The following is a 10,802-nucleotide window of genomic DNA, read 5'->3' as shown; positions in this document are numbered from 1 at the left end:
TTGTCTGTATAACTCAGGTATGTCATTTAGTATGACAACTTCCTTATCTTTGGCCAGGAGGAAAAGTTTTCCTTACCCTTCTAAGTAACTTCTAGCTGGTCTAATAAGCAAATTGATATGAGACAGATTAATAGGAGAAAAAATTTAATAACATGTATACCTCCTGTATACATTTGTCAATGTAAGAGTGTCCAAACCTGTAGAGAATTTTTATAAAAATTTGAGTTTATTTAGCCAAACTGATGACGTGCTAGGAAGTAAGATCTCAAATGCTCCAGAGAATAACAGTTTTGCAGTTTCTTTTATGCAGGGTGGGGCAAAAGTAGGCTTACAGTTGTGAGTAGTTTTTTCTGGTATTATTATTTATTAATTAGTGTATTATTTTCCATGCAAACATGGAAACCTACTTTTGCCCCACCCTGTATATTTGGAATTAAGGGGGGGAAGAAGGGAAGATTACAAAAGTTGGGAGAAAGGAAGTCAGGGAAATCACTGTGGTTGGATTACAGGATAGTTACCAAGGTTGTGGGCTCTTCTGAAGTGGTGACACCTCTGAGAGGTCTGAAAAAGGCCTTCAAAGGTGTGTAACCTAGATGTTCAAAAACAATGGACAGGCCTTGCTTAATGTGAAGATAAACCTTGTATAGGCCTGGGAATGGCTACCCACCATGACCTGCCCAGTTAGGAATTAATGATCAGATCACCCTGTGAGGTTATTTTCAGTTAGAATTATTACAGTGCCCCTTTTTCATCCACACTTGGGAGAGACCAGTAACTTACCAAAACTGAGTAATTTACCAATATGGAAGAAGCCATCACCTTAAAAATCACCTTCAACTGAAGACAAAAGATGTTAGGAGTGGGGAGTCAGTTACCGGAGATTACCAGGAACAGCACAGTGAACAAAGGTAAGGTTGTCGTGCAGATTTCAGTTCATGCCTTCTCAGCTGATAACAGTTTCTAGAGATTTAGATATCCTATTCTTCCTGGTACAGCCTATAGGGAGTGGCTCTAGGTTCAAGCCTTGGGCTGACCTGTGGTAGGGCCGCAAACAAGTTTTAGCCTGGAGGGCAGAGCTCTCCTAGCATAACTAAGCCTGACCTTGTAGCCCTCCCTAATTCCTTCCTAAGTAGCTAATGGGCTGTGGGAGGTGCAGCAAGTGTTGCCAAAACAAGAACATTTGTATACATGTTAATCTACCCTTGTTTTAATCAGACAATAAAATAAAGCATCAGCTTGCAGGCTGGGTCTTTTGTGTCCTCATCCAGGCACAGGAGATCTACCAAGCCCCAGCTGTATTCTCTTGTCTGTCTTTTCTTCAATCCTTCACCACCCCTCCTCAGGTTCACCCTTCAATGTGCTGGCGTGGCACAACAGCCAGGGAGACCCCTTATAAATGGAGGTTTCCATCATGAATGTAAATGCTCTTTACAGAGGGTAACTTCTATTTGGTTTCGAGAGTTTTTCCTATGTCTGCTGTTTCTTAAAAATTAACCAGCTTAAAATAATTCTTATGCCAAAGTGAGATATTTGGGGGTGATAAATTCTGCTTCCCTACATCTTCATAAAGTGGGTCATTTTATTAATGCAAAATAGTTAAGAATTTTAATTCAAAACCTTTATTTATGTTACATCTTTACAGTACCATGGGTGGAAGACAGGCAACAGTCTACATTTATGACTAAAAGATGTTACGTTTACTAGTAACATCTTGAGTATAACCATGGGTTTGTTGAACTTATGTCCCTGGTGTCATGAAATGTAAGCTTGGACCTCATTATCTTAGCTTCTAGCTACACTCAAACACAGTACCTATGCAAAAGCATGGCTCAATAATGATTTCTTATTTGATAGATGCAACTTAAAATAATAATGAATTTGAATTAGCAATACCTAGCAATATTGTCTGCTCTCACACTTAGCACACCTATTTGGAGGTCTTCTGCAGGTATTGATTCAGAAAACTTCCTGTAGGTATTGCTTATTCCTTTCTTTTGACTCATCTCTTGAAAGTTTCAACTTGGAATTTTGAACAACAACCTGGATAATCAATCTGCAGAATGATTTTCTGATATGCATGACTTAAATGGAGGAAAATATTTCAGAGAAAGAAAGCTGTCTCTAGTTGTGTAAGAATAATTTGAGGTAAGACTGATAGAGAATTTAGTTTTAGCACCATTAATATGTGGAACAAAATACTACAGTATTCCTTTCATACTTTGTAGTATATTGCTAATCACACCTAACATCTGAGATCAATACATATTTTGGTTGCATCTTAAGAATTCTCATTCATGTGCCTGCATTAATCTTTAAATACAGATGATCCTTGAACAATGGTGGGGATAGTTAAGGACATCAACCCCCTTTGAAAAATCTGCCTATAACATTTGACTTCCTAAATTAGAACTACAGTCCATTGGTATCTGTGTTTTTACTCTTAATGTGGTGTACAGGGAGATATTAGAATAACTTTAATCAATTTATCAATGTTATTTTTATATCATATTTTTGTTGTTTTTATATCATGTCTTTGTTGTTGTTATATATTGTTGTTGTTTATTTATTAATCAATTTATCAATCATTGTTTTTATCAATGTTGTTTTTCTATCTTGTCTTTGTTATTTTTATATCATGTCTTTGTTGTTCATATATCATGTTGTTATTATTGATTTACTAATCAATTTATATATTATTTTCATATACATTTTACTAATTTTCTTTCATCTCTGACATTTCTGTTATAGAGAATGGGTGAATAGTGATATTAAAATATTTTGTATCTCAATTTTATAATACTATATTATAGATACTATTTTGACATGTAATTTTTTGCAGTAACGTAATTACCGCACAAATATTTCTTCTAATAAATTTCCTTGCAATGTGCATGAATCTATGCACTGGGCCACTAATTCTTAATATTTCTATGAAATAGAAATTAAAAAATAGTGTCCAATCTGAAACATAAGTGAAATATTTGTTCAAGAGTCCTGAGTTAATTTCTTCCAGTCATTTCAATAGTATGGACTACTTGTATACATCTTCAACCAGAAAATCCTTTCAATGCCAGAAGTAGAGAAGAGTAAACCAATAAATTAATTTTAATGCTTCACATTATCCTTATGAAAATCTTTGGAAAGTTTTCTGTGACACATTTATGATAGAGCTCAAATTATATTGTAAACATAGTACTTACTCATCTATGCCATTGATTTTAGCCTGACATGATTTCAATAAATAAAAATATGTATATCCACATGTCCAGAGGGAACACATCTTATACACATCAGAACTTCCAACTTGGGCAGTAGACACAAGCAAATATTTTTAGCTCCTCTTCCATATACATTCAGATTCTACAGCAGTAATTTCCAAAGAGACGTGCACCTACCTCTGAGGACTATACAATAATTTATATTGAAAATATAAAAAAATATCTGTTTTTATGTATATAAAGGTTGCTAATATCTTTCATATGTTAGATGCTCACATGAATATATAATGAAAGAGGTCTCCAGAAGGAAGTGGAGAGTTCCTGATACCAAAGGATTGGTATTGGCAACCTCACCCAATCTCCGCTTCTAGCATACTTCAGTTAAATTGTAGTTTACATGTGTTAAGTGTAATAAAAGGTTATTTTATCTTCATTAGTAGAATTGTAGGCCTCAGAATCTAATTGTTAAAAGCAGAGCTTCTAAAGTCAAAATAGCTCGATTCAAATCTTGCCTGACTTTGAACAAGTGTTTTATTAACTTGTCTCTGCCTTCTTTATCTCATCTGTAAAAGGAGAATGAAGCTTAATTTATAATGTTGTTATGAGATTAACTGAGTTAATATTTGTAAAGTGCTAAAAATGGTTCCTGACAAATGGTAAGCACCACATAAATCTCTGTTAAATAAGTGTGTTCTCATGAGATGAGCAATGCCAGTGATAACAGTTTGCATTGCAGAGAGATTTGCTGATTATCTCATGGCAAAACATTTCAAACTCTTGTCAAACTTAAAGATATATCATTTTACTAGTGGCCCAGTGCACGGATTCGTGCACATTGAAAGGAAATTAATTAGAAGAAATAGTTTAATATCACTATTCGCCCTTTCTCTATAATAGAAGTGTCAGAGATGAAAGAAAATTAGTAAAATGTATATGAAAATAATAAATAAATTGATTAATAAATCAACAATAACAACATGATATAAAAACAACATTGATACAAACAATGACTGATAAATTGATTAAACTTATTCTAATATCTTTCTGTATACCATACAGAAAGAGTAAAAACACTTTCAGAGTGCTTGACTATTTTCCCATGTGATGAAGTATTTACAACTTTAACTTTAAGGTCACACGCTCTTCAAACTCGAGAGAAAGCAACATATAACTGACCATGTTTGAAAACGGGTTCAGGTAGGAATATTCCTACTCCGTCTAGAGTTTGTCCTTGTGATTTATTAATAGTCATCACAAATGCTGGCATTATGGGAAGCTGTCTTCGAATTAATTTAAATGGGAGGCCAGTGTCAGACGGGGGCAAATCAATTCTTGGAATCAGAAAAACCTCTCCTTCCACAGAGCCTGTTAATACTTCAGTTTTGATTATGTTAGGGTGCTATTATTAATGATAATAAATCTAGTACCATTACAAAGACCCCATTTACTATTAAGATTTCTCAGAAGCATGATGATTGCACCTTCTTTCAATTTTAATTTATGACACCACATTCCTGAAGGAGTAATACTATTAAGAAATTCGATGGGAGCCCTTGCTGGTTTGGCTCAGTAGATAGAGTGTCAGCCTGAGGACTGAAGGGTCCCAGGTTCGATTCCTGTCAAGGGCACATGCCTGGTTTGTGGGCTTGATCCCCAGTAGGGGGCATGCAGGAGGCAGCCGATAAGTGATTCTCTCTCATCATTGATGTTTCTATCTCTCATTCCCTCGCCCTTCCTCTTTGAAATCAATAAAAATATCCTACCTAATAATAGACAAATATGAAAATTGACCATACCTTCGCTATGCCCGTGATTGGCCAGGAGGCACGGGGGGGCGGGACTCGGGGTGGCTGGGGTGGCTGATTGGGCCAGCGGGACGCTGAGCTCACGTCGCCAGCGGCGGCGCGAGCTCAGCATCTGTGCCATGGCTGTGCTGCGGCACAGAAGGGGCCTCTGGGGCAGCGAGCTCACGTCCCATCGTGGACCATCAAAAGCAGGGGAGCTGGGTGCCTGTCCGCTCAGGCACCAGGCCTTTCAGAAGCCTCCGCCATGCCAGAGGCTTCTGAAAGGCCTGGTGCACCAGCGGACAGGCACGTAGCTCCCCCGTGATCGAAAGCGAAAGCGTGTAGGGGACCCTACACGTGCATGATTCAATCATGCACTAGGCCTCTAGTATTTTTAAAAAAGAAATTCGATGGGAAAATTTTCCTTTTCGGTATCATCCATTGAATCGATGGAATTATCACTCAAGTAGGTGTAAAAATCTCCATCGAGTATATCCAAAATTTCTTCATTTAATGTATGAACATGTTTATTTTTAGGACAAAGAATCACACATTTAGATATATTTTAAAATTATCTATAGATATACCATTTCCAAAGGTAGCTTCAATAATAGATCCATTACAAATCATTTCATGGGGGATTTCAATAATATCCATTCCTAAATGAAAACTGCTATCAAGTTTGCCATCTCCAAGTTTTACTAACCATTCGCTATAAGCAGAATCCTCTGATCTCATATTTGTTTTAAGAGACAACTGTCTGAAACATCCCCAAACACTACAGTACTTTAAACTCATTTGTACTATGGCCGATCACATATAGTTGGTCTTCAGGCATATTCTGTCAACACTGCCACTTTCAGCTTCAGAATGTCAACAAAAACAACCAAATTCACGATCGACTGACAGATCGAAACACACACATGTGATTGCTTTATATGTATCCCACATGTACAAGTCAACACTTATTTTTAAGTTGCCAGTGTGTGTCATATGTACCGGCCCATCAGATGGTCGGACAGTCGGTCACTTAGCTTTCTATATATATAGACTAGTGGCCGGGTGCACAAAATTCGTGCATGGGGGGTATCCCTCAGCCCGGCCTGCACCCTTTCCAATCTGGGACCCCTCAGGGGATGTCCAACGGCTGGTTTAGGCCCGATCGCAATCCGGGATGGCTGGCTCCTAACCGCTCACCTGCCTGCCTGCCTGCTCACCCCTAACCACTCTGCCTGCCGGCCTTCTCGCCCCCAACTGCCCCCCCCCTTGCTGGCCTGATTGCCCCCAACTGCCCCCGCCTGCCAGCCTGCTCACCCCCAATGGATCCCCCCCCCATCTAATTAGCATATTACCCTTTTATTAGTATAGATTCTATGGAAAAAGTGTTCCAAATTTGCTGATCTTTTCTGTGATCAGTGCCTGTCAGTAATTAAGCCTCCTATAGATATTAAAACAACACCAAAAAAAAAAAGAATATATCCCATAAGGTAAAGGTGATGTTTTAGCAATAAGAAAGTGTGGAGGGTTTTTTTTTTGTTTGTTTTTGTTTTGAGTACTATAGAAACAGTCTTCTGAAAATGGTTGTTTAGAAATGTTTATATCACTGTAATTTTGTGTGAAAATGATGTGAGTCATCCATCAACAGTTTTATTTCTTTACACAAAAATACTTGGAAACAGAATTTTATAACTCATTTTTTAAAATTCTGAGTTACATTGGAGTTTAGAATTGTTTGAAGAATTTAAAATGCAAAAAATCCCATTTATAATTTATATTATTTGTTTTTAAGTTGATTTTATTTAATATTTGTCACATTTTTAAAAATTTTTATTTTTACATATGTTTTACACTCATATTATTCTAGCCTAAAAGGAACGTGTATATAATTTATAAATAAATCAATGAAAGCTATATGATGAAAATATCTTAATGATGTGGGTACATGATTTGAAAAAAAAAAAAATACCACCATTCTACTGTCTAGAAATGATATTTATTGAGCACCTACTATGGGAAAGAAACTTATCATATATGATCATATTTAATCCTCACCGTAACTCTAAGAGATATGCATTTACATTATTCCTATTTTACAGAATAGATAACGAAGGTTACAAGAAGTTAAATAATTTCCTTGGTGCCATACAGCATGCAAGTCATTGAATCACGATTAGAACGCAGTTCTGTCCGGCTCCGAGTGCATCATTATGACCATGCTGTGTTGCCACTTTCTTAGATACAGAATAAAGGGATTATGGTGATAATATGCAACAAAATAAGTTGAAGATGATAATAGCAGGAAATTCAGATTGGTTAACTTAATAAATGATAGTCATATTTGGGTTACATATGTACAAGTAGTCTTCAACTTTCAAGTGGTTGGTGCCCTAAACTTGGAAATCACCTGTTAGGAACGTAGAATGCATTTTCTTCAAGAAACAAGACTAAATAAAGTGGCTGAATTTCTGGACTCCTTTATAGACTCCTATTTTTCTCATAACATATCTGAATAATTAGACATTAGCAATGAAAAATAGCAGAAAATCAAACTTCTGCAATGTCAGCAATTACACACACAAACACACACACACATACAATCAGAATATTCTGCTTAAGGAGGGGAAACATGTTCAAAGGGACTGTGATAATGCATTTAAAAATTGTGTGACTGTTTTCAAAGGAATAGTTCCTAGTTTTAATGGACTTTAGAAGTTAATGGTATTAATTCTTCACAACACCTACTTTAATCTCCAAGTATATAAATTTTATTTTCTTAATAGAGGTGTTTGATTATTGTTCTCTTACTTTAATCAGAATTGATTAAGGCTGGTTTTTTAGCAAATTGAAAAATAGAGAAATGGGGAAATGGGCAAAGAGAAAGAAAAAGAAGTTGAGAGTTTGATTCTTCTTAGGTAATTTGAAAAGGTTAGCAGGTATTGAGAAGAATGAGGTGCCCAGCTGCAGTGGCTCAGTGGTTGAGCTTCAACCTATGAACCAGGAGGTCATGGTTCGATTCCCAGTCAGGGCACATGCCTGGGTTGTGGGCTTGGTCTCCAGTGGGGGACATGCAGGAAGCAGCCAATCAGTGATTCTCTCTCATCTTTGATGTTTCTCTCTCTCTCTTTCTCTTCCTTCCTCTCTGAAATCAATAAAATATTTTTTTTAAAAAAGAATGAGGTTGGCAACGACATGTATGTTTATGAATAACCAAAACAAAACAAAATAAAACACATTTATTTCAGTTATATTGGCCAATACATGTAAGAAAAAAAAGAGACAGAAACATGACAAGTGCTTATTTATTTTTTTAATAAATCTTTATTGTTCAGATTATTACAATTGTTCCTCTTTTTTTTCCCCCATAGCTCCCCTCCACCTGGTTCCCACCCCACCCTCTACACTTACCCGCCCCCGCCCCCGCCGCTAACTGTCCTCAACCATAGGTGTACAATTTTTGTCCAGTCTCTTCCCACACCCCCACACCCCTTTCCTCCTGAGAATTGTCAGTCCACTCCCTTTTTATGCCCCTGATTCTATTATATTCACCAGTTTATTCTGTTCATCAGATTTTTTATTCACTTGCATTGTAGATTCACTTGTTGATAGATATGTATTTGTTGTTCATAATTTATCTTTATCTTTTTCTTCTTCTTCTTCCTCTTCTTAAAGAATACCTTTCAGCATTTCATATAATACTGGTTTGGCAGTGATGAACTCCTTTAGCTTTTTCTTATCTGTGAAGCTCTTTATCTGACATTCAATTCTGAATGATAGCTTTGTGGGGTAGAGTAATCTTGGTTATAGGTTCTTGATATTTCATCATGTTGAATATCTCTTGCCACTCCCTTCTGGCCTGCATAGTTTCTGTTGAGAAATCAGCTGACAATAGTATGGGTGCTCCCTTGTAGGTAACTAACTGTTTTTCTCTTGCTGTTTTAATATTCTCTCTTTCTCTTTTGCTCTTGGATTTTAATTATGATGTGTCGTGGTGTGTTCCTCTTTGGATTCCTTTTGTTTGGGGTTCTCTGTGCTTCCTGGACTTGTAAGTCTATTTCTTTCACCAAGTGGGGGAAGTTTTCGGTCATTATTTCTTCAAATAGGTTTTCAGTATCTTTCTCTCTCTTCTTCTGGCACCCTCATAATTCGGATGTTGGTATGCTTGAAGTTGTCCCAGAGGCTCCTTACACTATCTTCATATTTTTGGATTCTTTTTTCTTTTTGCTTTTCTGGTTGGGTGTTTTTTGCTTCTTTGTATTTCAAATCTTTGACTTGATTCTTGCGATCCTCTAGTCTGCTGTTGGATCTCTGTATATTATTTTTTATTTCAGTCAGTGTATGCTTAATTTCTAGTTGTTCCTTTTTCATATCCTTGAGGGTCTCACTAAATTTATCGGCCTTTTCTAGAAAATTCTTGAAAAACCTTGTAACCGTGGTTTTGAACTCTATATCCAGTCGTTTGCTTTCCTCCATTTCTTTCATTTGTGACCTGTTTCTTTGTCTCTGCACTTCGGCTGCCTCCCTGAGTTGATAAAGTGGCTTTGTGTGCTAGGTGTCCTATAGGGCCCAGTGGCTGGCTCAGCCTCCCCAGTTACCTGAGGTGGACACTCTTGGTGCACCCCTTTGTGGGCTGTGTGCACAGTTTTATTGTAGTTAAGCCTTGATTGTTGTTGGTATCACTGGGAGGAATTGACCTCCAGGCCAATTGGCTGTGAGGATCAGCTGTGTCTACGCTGGGAGAACTTCTGTGCTGGAGACACCCTTATGAGACAAGACTTGCAAAAGCCTCTGTGCTCAGCTTGGATGGGGCGGAGTCTCAGGGTGGAGCAGACAGCAATGGCTTCCTGTCAGCCCTGCCCTAAGAGACCCCTGGGTCTCAGTGTCGTGCGGTAATTGCTGCAAGCATGTCTGAGAGAGAGCCGCCCTTGAATTTCGCCCACTGCCAGACAGTACAGACTCTCCCTGAATGAGTCTGGGTCCCCAGAGTCTCACCTGGAACTAGAGTTCAGAGCAGTCGGGAGCTTTTGTCTTCCTCCTGATTGAGAAAGCCAGCTGCGTACTCAGTTGCCAGCCCTCTCAGCGCACGCACCTCCGTACCTCTGCCTTCTGGAGTTCCTCTGAGTCTCAGTGTGCTTTTCTCTTTCCTGACAGTCCAGTTTCTCCCCAAATGAGTGGGTCCCCAGAGTCTCGCCCAGAACTGAAGTTCAGAGCAGTCGGGAGCTTTTGTCTCCCTCCCAATTGAGAAAGCCAGCCGCGTACTCATTTACCAGCCCTCTCCAAGCGCGCGCCTCCATACCTCTGCCTTCTGCAGCTCCTCTGAGTCTCAGTGTGCTTTTCTCTTTCCTTCTAGTTGTAGAATTTCCACTCAGCCAGCCTTCCTGTGGTTCTGGATGATGTCCATTTTGTCTTTTAGTTGTAGTTTTGAAATTGTGTGAGGCAGCAGTTTAGGTGTTTACCTATGCCGCCATCTTGGTTTCTCCAGCATAAAGCTTTGGCAAGTGCTTATTTAAACCCATTCTTTATGGTTCTTCTAGGTGCCCAATAAGTCTCAATATTATAATTTTGTTTAAGGTTTTGGATCATGTAGTTTCTTCTTTCCCAAGGTTTCCAGGAGCTTGCTTGGTTCAGGGCAGTTTGGTTGATGGATGGTGGTGACTGGGATGAATGGGTGTCAAGTATCACAATGGATGGATATCAGGTATCTCAGATGCAAGGACAGCTTCAAGATGGCTTGAATCAATGACTAATACCCAAATTATGAGTTCAGAGTTTCATTTTGCTCTTTATTTTTTTTTTAATTCAG

Source organism: Eptesicus fuscus, chromosome 5 (genome assembly GCF_027574615.1).
Source record: "Eptesicus fuscus isolate TK198812 chromosome 5, DD_ASM_mEF_20220401, whole genome shotgun sequence".
Taxonomy (NCBI): Eukaryota; Metazoa; Chordata; class Mammalia; order Chiroptera; family Vespertilionidae; genus Eptesicus; species Eptesicus fuscus.
Note: the sequence above shows the minus strand (reverse complement) of the source record.